Source organism: Delphinus delphis, chromosome 10, assembly GCF_949987515.2.
Source record: "Delphinus delphis chromosome 10, mDelDel1.2, whole genome shotgun sequence".
Classification (NCBI taxonomy): domain Eukaryota; kingdom Metazoa; phylum Chordata; class Mammalia; order Artiodactyla; family Delphinidae; genus Delphinus; species Delphinus delphis.
Genome location: NC_082692.2, coordinates 67,195,557 through 67,218,097, shown reverse-complemented (window position 1 = coordinate 67,218,097; position 22,541 = coordinate 67,195,557). Strand labels below are relative to the sequence as shown.

General features: G+C 42.6%; 1 protein-coding gene across 4 annotated transcripts in view; it reads right to left on the bottom strand.

Moving 5' to 3' along the window:
• The window catches only part of RAD54L2 (RAD54 like 2), an 87,481-nt gene extending 65,176 nt beyond the window's left edge, over positions 1-22,305 (bottom strand). For 2 of the 4 annotated variants that reach the window (XM_060022595.1, XM_060022598.1), the window contains exon 1: positions 22,141-22,305. The gene's annotated coding sequence lies outside the window, so the exon portion shown is untranslated. Of the gene's footprint in view, positions 1-19,737; positions 19,893-22,140 lie in introns of all 4 variants that reach the window. The other 2 variants (XM_060022596.1, XM_060022597.1) reach the window with 2 other exon arrangements.
• Positions 22,306-22,541: the final 236 nt, after the last annotated feature.

Below are 22,541 nucleotides of genomic sequence, written 5' to 3'. Positions count from 1 at the left end.
GATATTAGTATTATACAAGCTGTATTTTACTCTTCATAATAAATAAAATACTGATATTTTAAAAATAATTATACATTTCGAACTTGGACAGGCTTCTAAAAAATGCCACTCACATAGAAGGATGGAAAGAACCCATGCAGTTTGTTTTTTTTTTAACATCTTTATTGGAGTATAATTGCTTTACAATGGTGTGCTAGTTTCTGCTTTATAACAAAGTGAATCAGCTATACATATACATATATCCCCATATCTCTTCCCTCTTGCGTCTCCCTCCCACCCTCCCTATCCCACCCCTCTAGGTAGACACAACCCATGCAATTTTACAAATGCTGTTAGCACTGCTGTTATCTTGATCAAGAACTATGAAATGCACTTCATTTCAAATTTCAGAATGAACACAAACCAAGATTAAGTGCACCACTTATAGCTTCCCCACTGATTCCACTTTTGTAGCAAAAGCCTATAAAATTATCTGCAAAAGAAATTATCAACTGAGAGTGAGTACTTGAATACTGGGTATACCAGAGTCATGAAGGCAGGACAGCACCAGAGTTAAGATTTCAGATCAACAGCTCTAGAAACTATCTGGTGGAAACCAACAAGACAGCACCACAATGAACAAAGTACATCTAACAAGTTGGACAAGAGTGTCCTGCTTGGCCCCTTGGCAATGGGGGAGACCCCGCAAATTCTCCCACTGCAAAAACACCTAGAAATATGGATAAAATTATATAAGTATCCATTCGAAATGCACAACTGCTTTCACAAAAAAAAGTAAGAGAAATCCCCAAGGAGCAATGATGAAAGGCAAACTGAAAACACAAACAAATACTGCTGACACTACAGCAGTCCTAGGAGAAGAGGAGGGTGCCAGCCTTGCAGGGGATGGGATGGGGGACAGGGGGATAAAGAGATAATACCCTGGGCTCAAAGAAGCAAAAAGAAGGGACTGCGACCTCTACATAAGGCCAGGACGTTGAAGAGTTATACTCTTATGAAAGAGTGGTCTAGAAAAAAATCTAACCACCAACACAGAAGACAACATAAAATCTTGTGTCAATCTAGGTCAGAGGGGAGAAAAAAGGTATCCATCCAATGAGAGTCTGTAACCAGAAGTCTGCCCTCAAACCAATTTGAGGTTGAAATACATACTTACCTAGGTGGTTCAAGAAATTAACCAAAACTAACTGAGGCCCCAAGCAAGTGATACATCCTAGTTGCCTACAAATAAATGTAAAACATCTCTTGCATATACCTCAACCTGGACCACCAAGATAAAGCCTTACTGAAGATGAGCTCACAATTCAAAAGTATAAACAGAGGAGGGACTAATCATACAAAAGCAAGAGCCAAGAGGGTCAGATTCCTAAAAATCTACCTATACTGTGAAGGGAGAACATCCTTGCAGGAATGCAACAGAAGGACATCAGGCTATTCTCTGCTCGGTAGCCTGTGCTCAACAAGGAGACTATTCCTGGGAAAGGCCAGTCAGCTGCAGGAAACTGATGGTACTGCTGCCTCAAAGCCTCCTTTCTTTGGGACTTCCCTGGTGGCACAGTGGTTAAGAATCTGCCTGCCAATGCAGGGAACACGGGTTCCAGTTCTGGTCCGGGAAGATCTTACATGCCGTGGAGCAACTAAGCCAGTGCACCACAACTACTGAGCCTGCGCTCTAGTGCCCGCGAGCAACAACTACTGAGCCCACGTGCCACAACTACTGAAGTCCACGTGCCTAGAGCCCGTGCTCCGCAACAAGAAGCCACTGCAATGAGAAGCCTGTGCACTGCAATGAAGAGTAGCCTCCGCTCGCCGCAACTAGAGAAAGCCCAAGTGCAGCAATGAAGACCCACAGCAGCCAAAAAAAAAAAAAAAAGCCTCCTTTCCTTAAAAACAAGAGACGGGGGGCCCATGGGCACTGGTGTTAAGCAACCCTATAGACAAAAGGTCTGAATCTCAACAGAAAAGAATCTGAGACTGAGGAGGCTCAATCTTTATACATGTTCATGAAGCTCAATCCTGGCAACTTATGTAGGCTTCCCAAAGCATCTGAGACTGGCAATCAGACTGTGCTGTACAGGACTGAAAAGTCCTCTTTGTTCTCATCTCTAGACACTGCCTTCAGGTGTCCCACACCCTCCATTATCATCAACAAAATGGGAAGAAATAAAAGCTTCCCGCTGGACTTCCCTGGTGGTCCAGTGGTTAAGACTCCACACTCCCAATGCAGGGGGCCCGGGTTTCATCCTGGGTCAGGGAACTAGATCCTGCACACCTCAACTAAAAAGATCCCTCATGCCACAACTAAAGATCCTACATGCCAACAACGAAGATCCGGTGCAGCCAAATAAATAAATATTAAAAAAAAAAGCTTCCCTCATTTAGATTTGTAAAAAGGAATCAAACACATGATCCTCATGTGTTTCTTAATAGCATCTTATTATAAACATACAAATAACATATACTACATGCTCCCACAAAGCTGTGACTGTACCCTTTAAATTCTTTTTTCTCCCTATTATAACATCACATCTGGCCTAGTTTCTTCAACAGGCTATATCTGGTTTACCCAAGAAGCCATATATATCTATGATTTACTGAATCCTAATAAAATTAATTAGCCTCTTTTTTAGAGGATTAAAGGAAAGGGCAGACACCAAGAGCCCCACTTATACTTCTGAGGTAATCCCTCTATTTCTAAGTCCTTACTCTATATTTGGTTAGGCGTCCTAGATAACAAATCAATATCTTCAGTTACATATAAAGGAGGACCCCAAATCTACTGCATTCTGCTAACTGGGGCCCACACCACAGTGGGCATTTGTTGTTTTCCTGTGTAACGCAGACAGACAAATTGCTTCACTGCTTTGGGGAAGATACTCCTGACCTGTGGTAAGAACCTGAGTTCTTACCGGGTCCTGGTAGCAGTTTCAACTACTTCAGAAGGCTTGTATCTATATAACGCATTAACACTGGGATAAAGATGCTATAGCCAGTGGACAAACTCTGAAAAGCCCATCAGTAACTGAATCAATTATTTAATTTTGCTTTCCAAAAGCTGTCTCCCTCTGAGCTGACTCTAAACAACAGGAAGTAACTGATTTTTAAGGAAGATTTGAAAATAACCATAGCATGTCTAAAGAATTATGTGAACAGAACTTCATGATCTGTAGAGGACAAGCTGATACTCTGCCACCTAATAACTAATCCTCCCATATCTGGGCCTTTTCCAATGTCAGGGAAAGTCAATACTTTCATTATGTGCAGACTTAATCAGTTAAAACTCACTAAAGATACTACTGAATGCTTACACACAGAAAAGAGTTTAAAAGGAATAAACGCTTCTCAGTGAAGTGATGAAGCAAATGTCATGGTATTCTACATTCGAACTGCTGACTCTGGTGATTTTTGATAAACACAAGGGGGCAGGGGAGTGGTGATGTGTAAAAACCATGACTTAGAAATCAAGAAGTTCTTTTACTAAAATGCATATTCTCTGTACCCTCACATAAAGAGGCTCTGAGATCTTGAATCAGGCTGTTCTATAAAGCTTCAGAGAAAGAACAGAAGAGATGATGACAGAACCAATAGTTGGAAAGCACATACACCATATGAAACCAAATCCATTACCTAAGGATTCAGCCTCCTAGCCAGGGTACTAGCCAACAAAGAATAGTGAACAGCAATAGAAGTCCACTTTAAAACAGGAGAAAGAGGACTTCCCTGGTGGTCCAGTGGGTAAGACTCTGCGCTCCCAATTCAGGGGGCCTAGGTTCGATCCCTGGTCAGGGGATTAGATCCTGCATGAGTACTGCAATTAGGACCCTGCATGCTACAATTGAAAAGATCCCGCGTGCTGCAACTAAAAGATGCCACATGCTGCAACGAAGATCCTGTGTGCCACAACTAAGACCCGGCACAGCCTAAATAAATAAATTTTTTTTTTTTAAGAAAGGGAGAAAAAAGATGGTTCCACAAAGATAGTTCTAATACATTCAAGTACTAAAATCAGAAAAACGTTTTTAATAACAGGTTACATCCCTCATGTCAGAAATGGACCATTACCTACTCTAAGTTATTAAAATTGACAAAACAGCTCACCAAGAAGAAAGTTTGGTGGTCTCTAGAATGTCTCTTTCTAGAGAGTGATACCTCCAAAACTTCTGCTCAGCTGAACAAAAACATATTAAACAACTACCATCTACTGGGGACACAAAGATAAAGAGCAAACACAGGTCAGGTCAGATCAAGCATTAAGAGGAATGAGGCCCAAAGCGAGTTTTGAAGAAAGAGTTGGACGGAGTTAGGTAATGGCAGGGTGGGTGGGGGGGTGGGGAGTTGGGTAGGGGATAGAGGGGACAAGATAATGGAGATGAATAGAGAAGAGGAGGGAAGAGTTCAAAGATAGGGAACTCTATGAACAATAATTGAGAGACAAGAAAGAGCAGAATGTGAAATTAAATCCAAGAAGGTTGTGTTACTAGAGCGTAAAGTAGGGAGTATGGGGGAAGAGTAGAAAATGAACCTGGAAAAGCAACAGGGCAAAGATCACCGAGCACCCTGTGTATGTTAAGGAGATTGGATATTATCCTACAAGGAAGATCAAAATAACATGATAAGCTCTTTTTTTTTTTTTGCGGTACGCGGGCCTCTCACTGTCGTGGCCTCTCCCGTTGCGGAGCACAGGCTCCGGACGCGCACGCTCAGAGGCCGTGGCTTACAGGCCTAGCCGCTCCACGGCATGTGGGATCTTCCTGGACCAGGGCACGAACCCATGTCCCCTGCATCGGCAGGTGGACTCTCAACCACTGTACCACCAGGGAAGCCCGAGCTCTGTCTTTTATAAAGATCACTCTGCACCATAGAATGTTATAGAATATAAAAGCACAGGTATATGCAGTTTCAAACTGAAATCCCAACTCATTTTTTCAGTGTGACCTTAGGCAAGTCAATCTCTCTGGGCCACTGATTCCTCACCTGTAAATTGGAGGTACCCCTTGCCTTCAAGGATTATTAAGAGAATGAGGTGGTGAAAGAATATAATATAAATGTAAACTGTACTGTGATATTACACAGTTCAGTATTTAGCACATTGTAAGTATCCAAAACATGGTCTAGAAGAGATATTTGCTGGAAGAAATTGTAAGATGGAATAAGAGAAGACAGGAAATAGCCAGTAAAAAAGCCAGAGGAAAGGCCAGATTTGAGAACTATTTAGGAGGTAAAATAAACAGGGCTAGTGGGTTACTATTCTTCAGGTGAAAAAGACACATAAGATTTCTCTTCCAGGTTTCCCTAACCAGGGCCTATGGTGCTGCTGTCAGTTCCTCCTCAGACACCAACCCAGACTGGAGGCCAGATGCTACAATATAGCCCAGCTTTTACTATCAGCACTGCTGAAAAGGCAACAAATATATCATGGAGTGGGAACTCTTAGATGTCAAGAGAGACCCTAGTTAATGGTGCCATTTAACCAGAGCAAATTTACCTTTTCCTCATTTGGGGTAATGACACCTATACTTCAGGTGCTGCAAGTATTCATGCAGCATATAAAACAGTAACATAATAAGGACTCAATAACTTAACACAACACAAACAAATCCTATGTAGATGTGAAGCTTATTTTACAGTGTCTCTCATGAAAACACTATAGCCTTATCACAGCTCCAGCCCACCTGAAAGTCCTGGTAGCTGAAATTGTACAATACACATCCGTGTGTTGGTTATCATACAGGCAACCGATGCCCCATTTAGGGAGAGCCTATTTTTATTTCTAAAATGTGTGTAACATCTTCCACCATAATATGTGCTATCTGGTTTCTAAACAAATAAAACTGGTTTCAGAGAGCTCATCTCTGGAAATAGCAGCTGGGATACTGTAGTTTTACCCAAAAGTTAAGTAAAAATTGGCCCCAAGCCCAGAAAACAGGCATTCCTCCCAGACAAAACTGGATAAACCAAGTCTACAAACAATGAGTGGATAAAATAGTAGGGAAGTAAAGACATGGAGAGAGCCGGAATAACCCACACCAAAAGGCCAACCCATAGCTCAAGAAGGGAACCAAGGAAGGCTTTAGAATGTACCAGTTCTGAAGCAGTCAGGTGAGGCAAAAGTTACCAAGTGTAAGACACCAAAGTTACTAAATGAAAAGTATCTGGAACATAGATATTCTCCCTGCTATGCCAAAGGTAAGATCTATGTAAGCAGTATGAACTAAATGCTCTATTCAGCTTAAGATTCAAGATTCCTTATGAGAGGTTAGGCAGCTGGAGAGATATAACCTGGGGAAGGAAGAATATCAATGGAGACAAAATTCAAACACAGTAAATGTGAAAAAGAGTTTCCACTTCAACAGGCTAATTTATTGATGCTGCTATTGTTTCACACATTTGATTTCTTATAAGGACTGTACTGATTATACATGTCACAAGGTATTACTTCCTACTTTCACTTATGAAATATTAACAGAAAAGAATCTTCAAAGGAGAAAAACTTGCCAAAATGCCCTTGACATGGAATTGTTCTTTAAGATGCTGCCAGAGCACATGGTTTTGATTAAAAACAAAACAACAAAAAAACCCCCACAAGCCGTCCTCTAAACATCTAAAATGTTTTTTTTTAAAAAACGTTTAATCTGAAATATTGACTGCAGAGTCAGTAGATGAAGGGCAAGTCTAACAGGGCCCAGCTGACAGATGAGACCAGGTCACCACTCTCTGATAGAGGAATCTGTACTGAGAGCACCGATTGGGTCAATCAGTGAATTCTAATTTGCCCTAACCAGAGCTTGCAAGACAGACCTGGTGAGGTTCATGAAAAAATCTATTAATATATGAAACAGATGGCTCTGCCAAAGAGGTTTCTGACCTATTAGAGGAAAAGTCTTTCTGAGAACATAAAATAGATACAGTAGAGCAATTCAGGGGAAGATTTTCAAGACCATTTTTACAATATAATGTTGTATAAAAAGTGCAAAAAACTTATAAATATTTAGATCCCAATTTTAAAAATAGAATTACACATGTGCAAGTATTTATATATGCATAGGGGAAAAAAAAGACAAGAAAGAAATGCACCAAAAGGTTAACCATTTTTATCTGAGTGATAGTTTTACCAAAAAACTTATTACTTTCTTCTTTATTCTTTTGTTTTACAGTAATAGATAGGACTTTATAACTGTAAAATCAATATCTTTATACATGTATTCTCTCTCCACAAAGTCAAACCATCAGTGAACAAATCCTGTTTGACCTCATCCCCCTCCTGAGCTGCATCGTATTTTTCAGGCTGTGACTGCTTTTATCCATAGCCATATCCAGTGACCAACAGGGCAAGCTCTCACACTGCCAACAAAAGTTCACTGGGTATCTATTACAAGGACCCCATCTTAGGCAGGGCTCACATGAGGGCCTAAAGCAGCACGTAAAAAAGATCATCAGGGCTTCCCTGGTGGCACAGTCGTTGACAGTCCGCCTGCCGATGCAGGGAACATGGGTTTGTGCCCTGGTCTGGGAAGATCCCACATGCTGCGGAGCGGCTGGGCCCGTGAGCCATGGCCACTGAGCCTGCACGTCCAGAGCCTGTGCTCCACAACGGGAGAGGCCACAACAGTGAGAGGCCCACGTACCACAAAAAAAAAAAAAAAAAAGAAAAGATCATCAATAGTTAAAGTCACCCTTGAAAAGCCTTTTCTATTGTCCACATATAAATACAGTATGAATAGTTTTATGTATGCATTCCTGTAGATGTATATACCAAAAATATTTCCAAAAGCATATAATATTCAGAAATTAAACCTCTCGTGTATCTTGCTGCTTGGACCAGTTCAGCAATTCTTCATTGGCCCTCAATTTTTCCTCCCCATCCCCTCACCGGTGAATACTTACCAACTCATCACCACACCACCTAAACAATTTCTGTTCTGCCAATGGTCAAGAATTCTTTACATTTATAAGTTTTGTCAATCTTATTAACTAACAGCACTGACTACATCCACTGCCTTTGGGTACTCACGGAGTAAAATGGTGAGTATAAATTACCCCACTATTTAAATCATTATTTCTGGGGACTTCCCCAGTGGTCCAGTGGTTAAGACTCTGCACTCCCAATGCAGGGGCCCAGGTTCGATCCCTGGTCAGGGAACTAGATCCCACATGCCGCAACTAAAGATCCCGCAAGCAGCAATGAAGATCCCACATGCCGCAAAAACAACCCGGTGCAGCCAAATAAATAAATATTAAAATCAATCAATCAATCATTTTTTCTTACTCTCTCTTTTTCTTCCTTCTGCAATTTAAGCAAGGTAAAATGTTAGCTATAATTCCATTAAAAAATTAAAGCACCTTTTTATTGGGAGTGAAAAAAGGGAATCTTAGTGTTGTTAGGCTTAGTGTCAATCTACTTAAGGACATAGGTAAGATTACATTTATTGAGTGCCTTAATAAATGCACTTTATTAAGTGCATTAAGCACTTAATAAAGCAACTAAGCCCATGGGCGACAACTACTGAGCCTGCGCTCTAGAGCCCACGCGCCACAACTACTGAAGCCTGCGCGCCTAGAGCGTGTGCTCACAACAAGAGAAGCCACCGCAATGAGAAGCCCGGAGGAGGCAAACCTTGAGGCAACCCCTGAAGCAAGGCAGAATTAGACAAGTGAGGGGGGGAGGAGAAGACATTCCACACAGGAGTCATGACTTGGATCTGAGGTGCACTGAAAAGGCAGAAAGTGTCTGGTTTTCTGGAAAGGGAGATAAAATGATTCATCAATAAGTACTGATTGGGACTTCCCTGGTGGCACAGTGGTTAAGAATCCACCTGCCAATGCAGGAGACACAGGTTCGAGCCCTGGTCCGTGAAGATCCCACATGCCATGGAGCAACTAAGCCCATGTGCCACAACTACTAAGCCTGTGCTCTAGAGCCCACGAGCCACAACTACTGAGCCTGCATGCCACAACTACTGTTGCCCGCATGCCTAGAGCCTGTGCTCCGCAACAAGAGAAGCCACGCAATGAGAAGCCCATGTGCCACAAGTAGAGAAAGCCGCTCACGGCAACAAAAACCCAATGCAGCCAAAAATAAATAAATAAATTTATTAAAAAATAAAATAAAATAAATAAGTACTGACTAAGCACCTAGTATTGACCAGTACTGGTAGGTACTAAAGATACAGAGATGAGAGAACCCTGGTCACAGAGTGATGATTGGAGCCCTCCAGGAATCATCCAGTCAACTGACACAGATACATAAACACATAAGATGAGCAATCTGGTAAGTATAACATATGACTAAAGTTGATGACTAGATAAACAGAATGTAGCATATCCATAGAGTGGAATATTATTGAGCAATAAAAGGGAAGGAAGTACTAACGCATTCTACAGCATGGGCAAACTTTGAAAACATTATGCTAAGTGAAACAAACCAGTCACAGAAGGCCACATACTATATGATTCCATTTATCTGAAATGCCCAGAATAGGCAAAACCATTGAAACAGAAAGTAGATTGGTGGTTACCAGTGGGTAGGGGGAAGGAAGAATTAGGGAGTGGCCACTTAATGAGCGCAAGTTTCTTTTTGCAGAAAAGAAATGTTTTGGGACTTGCCTGGAGGCACAATGATTAAGAATCCGCCTGCCAATGCAGGGGCCACAGTGTTCGAACCCTGGTCTGGGAAGATCCCACATGCCGCGGAGCAACTAAGCCCATGGGTGACAACTTCTGAGCCTGCGCTCTAGAGTCCACGTGCCACAACTACTGAAGCCTGTGCGCCTAGAGCGCATGCTCACAACAAGAGAAGCCACCACAATGAGAAGCCCGCACACCACAACGAACAGTAACCCCTGCTTGCCGCAACTAGAGAAAGCCCGCGCGCAGCAACGAAGACCCAACGCAGCCAAAAATAAATAAATAAAATAATTAATCAAAAAACAAAAACAAAAAAAAGAAAGGAAATGTTCTGGAATTATATAGTGGTGATGGTTGCATAACCTTGTGAATATACTAAAAATCACTGAATTAAAACACTTTAAAATGGTGGAAATTTATGGTATGTGAATTATATTTCAAAGGAAGGGAGGGAGGGAGGAAGGAAAAGGTTCTACAGGACAGAGAAGGAAATAATTTTGCCTGGAAAGGCTGGTGAAGACTTCTCAGAGGAGGCAACAGATCTGAACATCAAAGGACAATCTCTTCTTTCCTTAAAAAGAGACGGATGGAAATAGAGACACAGATGTAGAGAACAAACGTATGGACACCAAGGGGGGAAAGTGGCGGGGGTGGTGGGGCAGTGGTGTGATGAATTGGGAGATTGGGATTGACATGTATACACTAATACGTATAAAATGTATAACTAATAAGAACCTGCTGTATAAAATTCAAAAAAAAAAAGAAGAGACTGATGAAGTCATTCAGAGAGAGGGAATGACATATGCAGAAGTACAGTTCCATAGGAATAGAGGCTGGGGGAGTAAATGGGGAAACTGTGAGAAGTAGACAGGCCAGATCTTGATCCAGCAGTCTCCGGAGGACTTTGTTTAGGAGTCTGAACTTCGTCCTATATAAAAATTGGCAAATATGTGGCACTTGGCACCACTCTCCTGTCTGCACCTCTGGCAGACATAACTATTATGCCATCGAGCCCTTCTCTGCTGAGCTCAGAAGTGGCCTCAGTATCTGTCTCCATGCAATCCTTCCCACAGTCCATGTGCCCCCAGTGGGAGCCACTAAAGGGTCTCAAGCAGGGAAGTGGCATCATCTGAATTCCCAATTTAAAAAGAACACTGGTGGGACTTCCCTAGTGGCGCAGCGGTTAAGATTCCACACTTCTAATGCAGGGGGCCCGGGTTCGATCCCTGGTCAGGGAACTAGATCCCACATGCATGCCACAACTAAGGAGCCCGCCTGCCTCAACTAAGACCTGATGCAACCAAATAAATAAATATTAAAAAAAAAAAAAGAACACTGGTAACTATGTGGAGCACTATTTGAAAACTGGCTTTAGGAACCCCAGCTACAGGAAAAGCAGAAGGATTTTTAACTGGAGAGAAATGGGTGATAGACAACGCTTTCAGAAGGACTATAAAAATGAGAGAAGGCCCTGGGTTAAGAGGAAAGAAACCAGAAAGAGTGGAGAAGGGGTAAGGCATTAGCAAGGAAAAGTCACAGGAAGGAAAAGGAAAACTTATATATGAATCTGAGGCTTGAAGTCTGTCATACCCTTGAAGTCTGTCATACCCTTCACCAAAATCAGAAAGAACAGTAGAGGGATAGCTGGTTTGGTGGGGAGAAATGAAAAAATCCATGCAAGATATTTGATAAGTGCTAGAAAATAAACATAAAAGAGCCAACTGGTAGTAAACATGCTTTGGACAGGAAAGCAGCACACCAGGGAAGAATAAAGCCTCTGGGACGAGATGGCCTGGGTCAGAGTCCCAGCACTGCCACTTTGTATCTAAGGAATACTAAAGAAGTTACTTAATTTCTCTAAACCTAGATTTCTTTATTTATAAAATGAGAAGAATAACAGTACATATGTAAGATTTTTTTTTAATTAAGTGAAAAAAATAATTAGCATATTGCCTAGCACACAGTAAGTTAGCTTTCAATTAATGTTGGTGATTACCTTTAGCTACTCCATGATGACAGTATGTAGTATGACCAGCTATGCTTTGGAGAAGCTAAACTGTATTACCCAAAGAGTTGGAAAATCTTCCCAACTCTGAGATAGGACAGGAAAGCAGAGGATTCTTTGAATTTTGAGGTCAAGGAATTAGTACCATTTCAAAAGCTCGGCCTTTTAGGTTTAAAAACAATTCCTTGGGCTTCCCTGGTGGCGCAGTGGTTAAAAATCCACCTACCAATGCAGGGGACATGGGTTCCAGCCCTGGTCCGGGAAGATCCCACATGCCGTGGAGCAACTAAGCCCTTGTGCCACAACTACTTAGTCTGCGCTCTAGAGCCTGCGTGCCTCAACTACTGAAGCCCATGCGCCTAGAGCCCGTGCTCCGCAACAAAAGAAGCCACCGCAACGAGAAGCCCGCGCACTGCAATGAAGAGTAGCCCCCACTCACTGCAACTAGAGAAAGCCTGCATGCAGCAACGAAGACCCAATGCAGCCAAAAATAAATAAATAAATAAATTTATTAAAAAATAAATAAAGGGCTTCCCTGGGGTGCAGTGGTTGAGAGTCCGCCTGCCGATGCAGGGGACACGGGTTCGTGCCCCGGTCCGGGAAGATCTCACATGCTGAGGAGCGGCTAGACCCGTGAGCCATGGCCGCTGGGCCTGCGCGTCCGGAGCCTGTGCTCCGCAACGGGAGAGGCCACAACAGTGAGAGGCCCACGTACTGCAAAAAAATAAAAAAATAAAAAATAAATAAAATAAAAACATTTCCTTAAGTGTTCTTAACTTGAAGCAAAGTCTACTTTAGCTCAGTCACTTATTCAATCAGTATTTATTGCAAACTCTTAGTACAAAGAATTGTGCTGGACACTGTAGGATGCAAAATTACACGCAGTGTAAACGTGGTACCCATCCTCAAGAAGATTACACTAGGAGGGAAGAAAAGCTTACACACACAAATAGCTGAAGCACCAGGCATACTGTGAAATGTTACTGATGCACTGCCAGTCATGAGAGTCAGAAGAGGGAGGACTCACTTCCAATGTGGATGAAGCTGTCACCTGAACTTAGTCTAGAAAGATGGTCAGAAATTCAATCGGCCAGAACACAGGTTCAGGAGAAACAATGTGAATAGAACAGCCAAAGAAAACAATGTGAATACAGACACAAAGCTGAAAAGTGCTAAATGTATGTTTCTGGAAGAGCCAGGAGTCAGGATTAACTGAAGAACTAGCCACAAGATAACTGGCCCTATGTTGAAGACAAATGAAAGGGAAAAGCCATAGGATGAAGCCTGGATATCCTGAGAGAGGCCAGATGGGAAAGGCCAGAAACTTGTTTGGGGAGTAGAATGATGCATGTGGTCCCACATATGCTGAGCAAGACATTTCTGAAACCACCTTCTCACAGCTGAGAGGACTTTAAAGCTGCACAGGACTTCAGACTCTAATCCAGCCCTACCATCCTTCTGACTGAGGACACCAAGATCAAGAGAGGTGACTGAACTGCCCAAGCCATGGAGTTAGTGGCAAGATTGAGTGAAGCCCTGGTGGGCAGACTCAGTTCAGGGCACTTTACACTCATTCCCATGACCAGAAAGACATGTCTAAAAGCCAGGATGAAATGTGGGTTTGTTGCTTGGTAAAGAAACCAGGGTTATAGAATTGAGTCACTTGGATAGCCTGAAGTGGTGGGAGTGAAAGAGCTAGATTTCTGAGGGTCAGGCTACAGAGGGAATAGAAAAGGAAAAACAACAAACCTGGGTTACATCCACATCCAGGAGGAAAAAGGAAGGGGTTTTTAAACATCTGAGAGGCAGGCAGAGAATCAGGATAGTGCAGAATCTTAGAAGCCAAGGTCACTGTCTCCTCTTCAGCTGACAGATATGTGTTCCATAAATATCTGCTGAATGAATGGATAGATGAAGACAGAGTAAATGCAAAAAATGTTTGAGCCCCCACGTAGGTAAAGCACAGTGCTAAGCACTTCATATGAGAATAAATGAGGTAACCTCACAACCACCCTATTAGGCAGCATTATCATCATTATCTCACTGCATTTCAAGATGAGAAAACAAGTTTAAAAATTGCCCAAGTTAAACAGCAAGTATCAGAGCCAGGATTATATATCAAGTCCTCACTATTAAGGAAATGTTAATTTTTATCAGGGTAGAAAATGGCAAGGTAATGGTGTTTAAGAAAAAAATATTCTTATTAGTTAGAGACACATACTCAGTGACAAAGTCTGAGATTTAGCTTTAAAATATGCCAATAACAGCAAAAAAAGGTGGGAAGGACAACTGAAAGAAAAAATTGGGGAAATATTGGTCACTATTGAAATTGAGTGATGGGTCCATGGGGTTCATTATACTATACTCCCTGCTGTTGTATGTTTGAAATTTTCCATAATAAAAAGTCCACTCATATGCAGCTTCCCTCCCTGCAAAGATGGTAGGGAATGGGGAATTAGTCAAAACAAGGGAGAACAAACATCAAGAAAAAAATTTTTGTCTGGGCAACAAGGAATTCACTCAGAGATAGTATTCAGGAGAAAAACAGGACCAGAAGCCAGACCACAAAGGATTAAGAGATATAGATAAAGCAAGTAGTGAGGAAATGGCAGTAAAACTGCATTTTAGATAAAAGGGACAGGAAGGAGAGGGCTAGGATGGCATGAGAGGTCAAGTTACATGGTTCTACCTTGTATGTAGGTAAAAACAAAAAGGGGAGGGAGGGAGGATAGGAAGATGCTAGAAAGAAGATAACTGAGTAATCAATTAATTGATCAATCAATCTATATATGAAACAAAAACATGAAAAGATGCTCATCACTTACATTTAAGGAAATGTAAATAAAAGTTATCTAGGTTTTAATTGTCAAAGATTAAACTTATTGACAATGTTCAGTGTTAGAGGAGAAATATAAATTGATATAATCTTTCAAAAGTTATGTGACAGGGCTTCCCTGGCGGCGCAGTGGTTGAGAGTCCGCCTGCCGATGCAGGGGACACGGGCTGGTCCGGGAAGATCCCACATGCCGCGGAGCGGCTGGGCCTGTGAGCCATGGCCTGCGCGCCCGGAGCCTGTGCTCCGCAACGGGAGAGGCCACAACAGTGAGAGGCCCACATACCGCAAAAAAAAAAAAAAAAAAGTTATGTGATAATATCTAGTAAAATTTTAAACATGCATAACTTTTGACACAGAAACTCCACTTGTAGGAATTTATCCTAAGAAGTATACAGAGTACAGAAAATACGAAGATATATTTACAAGGATGCTTGTAACTGCAGAGAAAAAGAAACAAATGGCTATCACCAGGGGACTAGGAAAATTGATAGAAATTAACTACGTAACTATTAAAAGATAGATATGTGTCCGAAACATGGGAAAATGCCCAAAATAAAGGCATTACATGAAGACAGAAAGCAAATTATAGAAAAGTAGATATACTGTTATTCCATTTCTGTAAAAAGGAATTACTTTATCTCACACACATACAGAAGCACAAATAACATCCATGTCAGCATACACGGTGGAAAAAAGTGTGGATATATATAAACCAAATTCATGATAGTGGTTAACATTGAGACATGGGATTATGGGTTCCTTTCCTTATTTAAAAATGCCTCCGGGGAGGGGGAAGGGTAAACTGAAAAAACTTTAAAAAAATAAATAAAATAAAATAAAAATGCCTGAATTTTACTGTGCTCATATATTACTTGCATAATCAGGAAAAAAGTCAAGGAATTTCCAAAAGCAAGAGTAATGAAAGTGCCATAATAGAAAGGAAAGGGGAAAAAATTAGTGAGCACAAGCCCTAAAGTGAAGTCACAGGTCAAGAATGAGGCAGACAGAGAGCAGGTCTAGGGCCTGAGGGAAAAACAGCCTTGCAAAACGTGCAAGCAGCTGCTGTGGGAACTGGGACCCTGAGAATGCAGCACAAGAGCACCCGGAGGGGCAGAGGCAGCTCAACTGAAGTGAGGCAGTGGGAACTGCTGACAACCAAAGCAGCCCATTTTCCTGACTCCCCAGAAACACTGGGCAGCCTAGGGGCAGCGAAAGAAGCCAGGGGAGAGAATTCAGGGTTGGCAACTGGCAGAGTGCAAAGGTTCAAGCAGGTTCTCAGACCTGGGGAGGGCAGCAATGTAACTGTGGACCATGGCAAACCAGCATCCAAACTAAGGTGGGAGGTGGGTGAAATAGTAGAGAAGAGAAAGGTAGAGAGATAGGGTGGGGGAAGACAGTGAGAGTGGATGGCACAATGAGAACAAAGAGACTAAGCTCAATCCAGAATCACACTTAAAGGATTCTTTCCCAAATTTCCATTTTTCTTCCAATTTCTAAACATCATCACATTAGGAGGAAGATCCCAATTTGTGTCACTGGGCTTCAAGGGCAAAAACTCTCCACCTGGTTTTGGGTGTTTCTCATAACCCGTAAGGGATCTGTGAGGAAGGTGGAGGCTCCATCTAGGTTCCCCCCACACCCAGCTCTTGCAGAGTTACTAGGCTGCTGTTAATAGAGCAGAAGCTCTACTCCCTGTGTGGCACTACCTTCTTTGTGTGTATCCTCTACTGGCCAGAAGCCTGGAATAAGGAGTGACTGTCACCCCCAAACCGAAGCCCTAACAATATCTCATGAGGACGTTAAAAAAGGCCCTAAACTTAGAAAACCTGGCATCAAGTCCCACCTTTTTTTCTTATTGTCTTTGTGAACTTGAAAGCAAGCCACTTCACCTCTTTGTGTTTGCTTCTTCATCTATAAAATGGGGATATCTGCCTAACAGTGTTGCTGGGAGGATGTAGTAAAGTAAAATGTACATCAAAGTGTTTTATGAAACAATAATATCATACATATGAAAGGTATACGTATACTTATCATAGTAAAGCAAACATTTTTCAATTCTACCTATATATCACTTTCATCAATGGTGCTATAAAACCATAAATGGGTGCTAGCACCTTCAATGTGCCTATGCTGGCTGAAATTGTCCATGTTTTTATTGCTTTTAACCTATATAACAATTTTCTTCACAAGATTTCAACACTGCTCACAAATTTCTTCAATTTAACAGTCGCTTGCCACATTTAAAGTGCCTTATGCTTTGTCTCAGTTTTCCTTTTTATCTCATGTCAATTTTTATCCTTAACTACAGTTACTTTTCATGCTTCCCTTTTCTTCAGTCTGTTATGTTTGTCACCTACATGAAAGAATAACCGCATTAGGTAGGCTTCAATAGAGTTCCTTACACCTGGACAGTGGGATTCCTATGTGGTCTGATCAACCATGAAAATTAATTCAAAGTAATTTAGGTAGTATATTCTCAAGTTATTTTACCACTAAGAAGAACCAAGAGGGTGATTAAATGAATTGGCACAATTCCATTACTTCTAGGTTAATAACTCAGAACACAGAGCTTCCTAACAAAGAACTAATATTTCAATTTCAGTGTTAGTACAGTATTAGGCTGAACAAAGGACTAATACAGATAATTTCATAATCACTGAGTTCAAATTCCTAAATAAAGTTTGGGCAAATGATCTTATATCCTGAATATGGCCACATTGAGCTCAGCTGGATCTTCAAAAAGTCCATCAGCTGACAAAAGTCACAACATCCTAGTGTTAAATCCATTACCTACACCCAGGCTGGAAGTAGCTGTCTAGAGACCTTGTAGCCCAAACTGACTAGTCACTGTTCTTCACACGAGGACAAATTGCTCAGGGCAGTAAATGGCCAGTGGAAGATCTAGATAATACCCATAAAGAACTGTCACATTCTCTTCCAAGGGAAACTTTTGCCAAGACCCAAAGAGAGCAAGTAATAGCTCCCCAGCATCAAAACCATAAACATATGGAATAAGCAACACATTTTCACAGCAAAATTACGTATTATGTATTTTAGCAACCTGGAAATACAAAGGCAGAAGCACTGCTTCAGCCAGGGTCTGAGGCACCCATGAAATCAGAACTCTCATCACATCACCAGCTCCACAAGGAATGATTTCATGATATTTTACATGCAGAGGTCATTCATTTCTTCACTAAACATTTATTGAGTAGCTACTTCTGTATCAGAAATGTTTAGATACTGGGATATAGAGTTAAACAAGACGAGGTCCTGCCCTCACGTAGGTCACAACATAGGCACAGAAAACACACAAAAATACCCAAAGTTTAAGAGTACAGTGATTATGAAAGAAGCTTTCACAGATTGCAATGCCATACAAAGGAAAGGCATTCAGCCTAATCTGGGAAGAATCAAGGAAGAGTTTTAAGTGATGGTGCCTGAATTCCTAGTAAATTCAAGCCTAAGAGTCAAACAAGCACTAGAACAGGAGGAAAATTAGTAGGAGAAATAGCCTGAGAATGCTGGGACATTCAAGGAGCTCACTATAACTGGAGCCTAAAGTGACAGAGGAGGGCTTCCCTGGTGACGCAGTGGTTGAGAGTCCGCCTGCCGATGCAGGGGACACGGGTTCGTGCCCCGGTCCGGGAAGATCCCACATGCCGTGGAGCAGCTGGGCCCGTGAGCCATGGCCACTGAGCCTGCGCATCCGGAGCCTGTGCTCCGCAACGGGAGAGGTCACAACAGTGAGAGGCCCACGTACCGTACAAAAAATAAAATAAAAAAATAAAGTGACAGAGGAATTGTGGCAGAAGAGGACTAGACAGGAAGATACCAAAGAGGCCAGGTCATAAAGGTCTTTGTGAGATGTTGAAGTAGAGATACATCAGGATCTAGATGTTCGTGTATTCTGAGGCCAGGGGAGTATTATTTACTTTTAACTGAAGTTAAAGACCACCCCAAATGGAGGGGGAATTTGACTATGGAAGACTGGAAGAGATTTAGGGCCAGTTATTTTGAATCATTTCTGTCTGGCTCATACTTATTTTTCTACTTTTTTCCCCCCTCTCACAGGGAAAAAATAAAACTGAACAATTCTATAACAAAGCCTGTGAACCTTCTGTTCATCAAAAACATTTCTGAACAGAGTGCTAGATTCTATCAAACTAGCCCAAATTAGAGAAAGACGATAAATCTCTCCAGCATCTGGAGCCTTCCAGGCAAAAAGACCAAAGTCAGGTATATGATGCCAACAGAAGAAAGCGAGAGAAATATTCTGATCAGGGGCCACACAGAATATGCTGCCTGGCATACTCCAGCACTCTGTCACTGGGGATGCCCACTGTTCCCAAAACAAGGACATGCCAAACAGTTACCTCCTGGCTTCTGCATAGAAACTGCCAGGAAAAAACCTACCAGTGCCAGGAATGACCTTGGACTTTATAGTGTTGACTCCCGGCCATCAGTACTGGATAAAGACTACCTCAACAATTCTCTCACCTGTCCAGGGTGCCAACAGGTGTAGACAGAAGGCTGCCTTCCTCACCAGACAAGGAAACTGAACCTCTCATCCATGCATAGCACCCAGCCACACGCCTATTACTAATACTACTGAGAACAGTAACTCCCACATAATGATATACACAACCTACTACTAACAGCAAGCACTGACCACCCATTAAGCACCAGGCCCTCATCTCCAGTCCTCACTACAACCTGCAGAGGTTATTTTAACCCCATTTCACAGACTGAAAAAAATTAAATTAAAAAACAAGGCTCAGAAAGGTTAACAGCTTACGCAGGTCAAAAAGCAAGCAAGAGGTAGAGATGGGATGACCCCAAAGATCATGCTCTTTCCATTGTACTAGACACCTCAGAATCTTTCCAAAGAAATCAAACACTCTAAGCTTTCTTTCCAAGAGTTTCTGAGGTTATCCATCTGACTAAGAGGTAGTCAAAACATTTTTCAGCAGTCAGTTTGCCTTCAAAGCAACAAAATAAAGTTTTCATTTTATTTGATCAAGTGAATATTCCAGATGGAAAAATGAAAGAGACTTCAAAAAATTTATTTATTATCTAAGTGTCTTGATTTTAAACCTCTTCATTTATTTTTGGCCAAAATACATACAGAGAAATAGAGAAGAGAGCAAAGGACAGAAGTTCATTTAACTAGATAGGAATGGAGATTAACAATTAAAGCAAAAAAGCATTCAAATATAATTTATGCAGTAATAATTAAGAGGCAAGGAATTTCAAACAGGCTGAGCCTTACCTCAATCTTATTCCTCCTGTTCTAGGAGACAGCACTCCAAGACATCAGCAGACACTCCCAGCCTACATACAGTGAACCAGACAAAGGGAGTAAGCAACGCCTTCATGCTCCCAAAACCACAGTGGGAAGGAAAGTGTGATGGCTTCCTGGGGAACCTAAGCACATATACAGTATTTATAAATCATAGCTCATCAAGACACACACAGCAACAAAATGTTTACCTTGTGGCTTGTCTACAGGCATACTTAAAGTTAACAGGTGTATGTAAATAAAACAAAGCAAAAACAACCCCATACCATTGTGAACTTTTCCCATGGAAATATATGAGGATAATCAATTGTCACTAGTCAAAATCAATACTTTTTAAAAACTTTATTCAATGGTTTTACTGATTAAAAGCTTGATATGCCTGATCACTTCTTCCTTCATAGACCTATAGCCACTTCTGAAATATGAACTATTACTATTAAAACATGAAAAACATCACCATTGTAGAGGTGCCCAACACAGTGCCTGGCATAATTCAATAGATATTGGTTTATGAAAGAATGAGTTACTTAAGATAGAAAACTTAAGAGAAAGAGACAGACAGAAATAATACAGTGCAAGGGAAATATATGATTTTTTAAAGATTAAGGGGAAAAACAATCCCCAGAACCATCAGTACAACTACAAATAGTCAGAATTACCTCACATCTCACCCGAAAATTTATACTCTAATATACTCCAATGAGGCAATACAACTCCTAACACTCTAAACAAACTCTGAAAGTGCAATGATTCTGACACTTTTTTTTCATATGAGATTTGATATCTCATCTATAGACAACACACCAACTTTTGCCTGAATACTACATAGAGAGAGCTCTGGTGCACAGATGCAGGCCTCAGCTATTTGGAGTTTGCACATTGCCTTTCAATGATACAGATGAGACACAGTGTACAGACCAGACAGACAACACTTCTAGTGAAGATAATGTCCTGGGAGAGTTAAAATGACGGTCACTAAGATTTAACAGATTTAACGTAATGACTTCACGGTAGTAGGAGAAAATGAAGTTTAGGGATATAAAGAACTTTTAACAACATAAACTGTTAGAGTTTTCACATCCCTCTCTAGAGTTGCATACATTAAACAATGACACATAAATTAGTGAAAAGAGGCTCTTAATGTAGATTTAGAATTGGACTGAAAAATCCCTAGAATTTATATATATTATACTGTCTAAGTTTGTCTATCATCATAAACAACAGCCATAGTGCTGAAAAGAAAGTATGAGTCACAATTCAAAAACAAAGGAGAAAATAAATGAACAGAGGAAAGCTTTGGATCCAAATACCACAAAGAAATTCTTTACTTAAAACACTGTCAATGACAGCTACCATTCTGACTTGGAGTAAGAAGGAATGGTCCACACTGTCTTCTATTCAGGAAGAAACTCAATTCAGCCCCCAAATGCTCCTTCCAGCACCATCTACCTCAGTGCCCAGCCACCAACACAGTCAGCCACATCCACTAGCAAGGGACAGGAATTCTAAGATCTGAGTCACCCCTCCCCCTCAGTAAGAGGTCATTCTCTATCAGAAAGCCCACTCTGCAAAGGCCCCTTGTTCGTCTCACAGGCTGCTACCACCATGGCCCACAAAAAGCTAATTCTCCAACTTCAGCAGCCTACCAACCCTACTCTATACTCTCCAATTCACAACTCCGGCTTCACCCTAACTCCAAGGTAGCCAACACTACTCACCGAGACATTCTTGCGACAAGTTCCCTACCTGAGAACCACTCAACTCCAGAATGCTGGGCCCTGGAGAATCCAGCCCTTTGCTCAACTCCCCTGTGCCCAGCTGAGCTCCTGCCTCTCCAGGAACTAATCACCGATTACCTCAGAGAAGCTAAATACTCAATACTCTTTCTCCCCAGTCTGATCCCAGTCTGCCAAGTTCACGGACCTGGGGGCGTGGAGGGGTTGGGGAGGAGGGCAGGGAGAGACGCATCTCGATTCGCCTTAGGGACCAGGCACATCAAGGCCCCTAGAATTCCAAACGCATCCTCCCCCCAATCCACCCGCTATGGCCAGCCTCCAGGGCGTCTGCATCAGGCGCTAAGAGCGCACGCCTCTAGAGTTAAGTCTCCGTGCCCCTATAACTCCCTTTCCCGGCTACAAAAATTCTAAATACCAAGCCAACACGGCCCCGGGTGGAGGCGAAGACCCCCGCCAAGCCTCCGGCCACTGGAGTTCCCTAGGTCGGATCCAGCGCCCCAAGGCCTGGGCTGCCGGGACCCGCTTGCTGACCCAGGCCGCTGAGCGCCAGGGGCCCGGGCCGCGTCTCCACTCCGCCCCCATTGTTGCGGGTCCCGGCGGCCCGAGCAGGGAGCCGGGGGCCGGCACCCGCACTCACCTCCCGCGCCGCGGCTCCGGGCCGCGCCGGGCCGGGCAGGGCCGAGTGGCCGAGCGTTCCTCTGCGCCCGCCTTGGCAGTGCCTGCGGCAGCGGCGTCTGGGGTGGAGGGAAGCAGCCGGCCAGGCCCGGGCGCCGCGGGCTGGCTCCGGCTGAGCGTCGGTCTTCTCCTGCGGCGGCGCTCGCAGCCTCCGCTGGCGGTCCGCGCCAGAAAGCGTCCCCCTCTCGGCCCGCGCGCCCGGCCGCCCGGACGGGAACATGCGCCGCCGACAGGAAAGTTCCGCTGAGAGCCTAGCGGAGGCCGCTGTTGACCCGCGCCGGGTGGACAGCGATTCCTCCTCCCTCTACAGAGCCGTCTATGCTACAGATAACTTTTTTCAGGCATGAATGAGGCACGGAAATC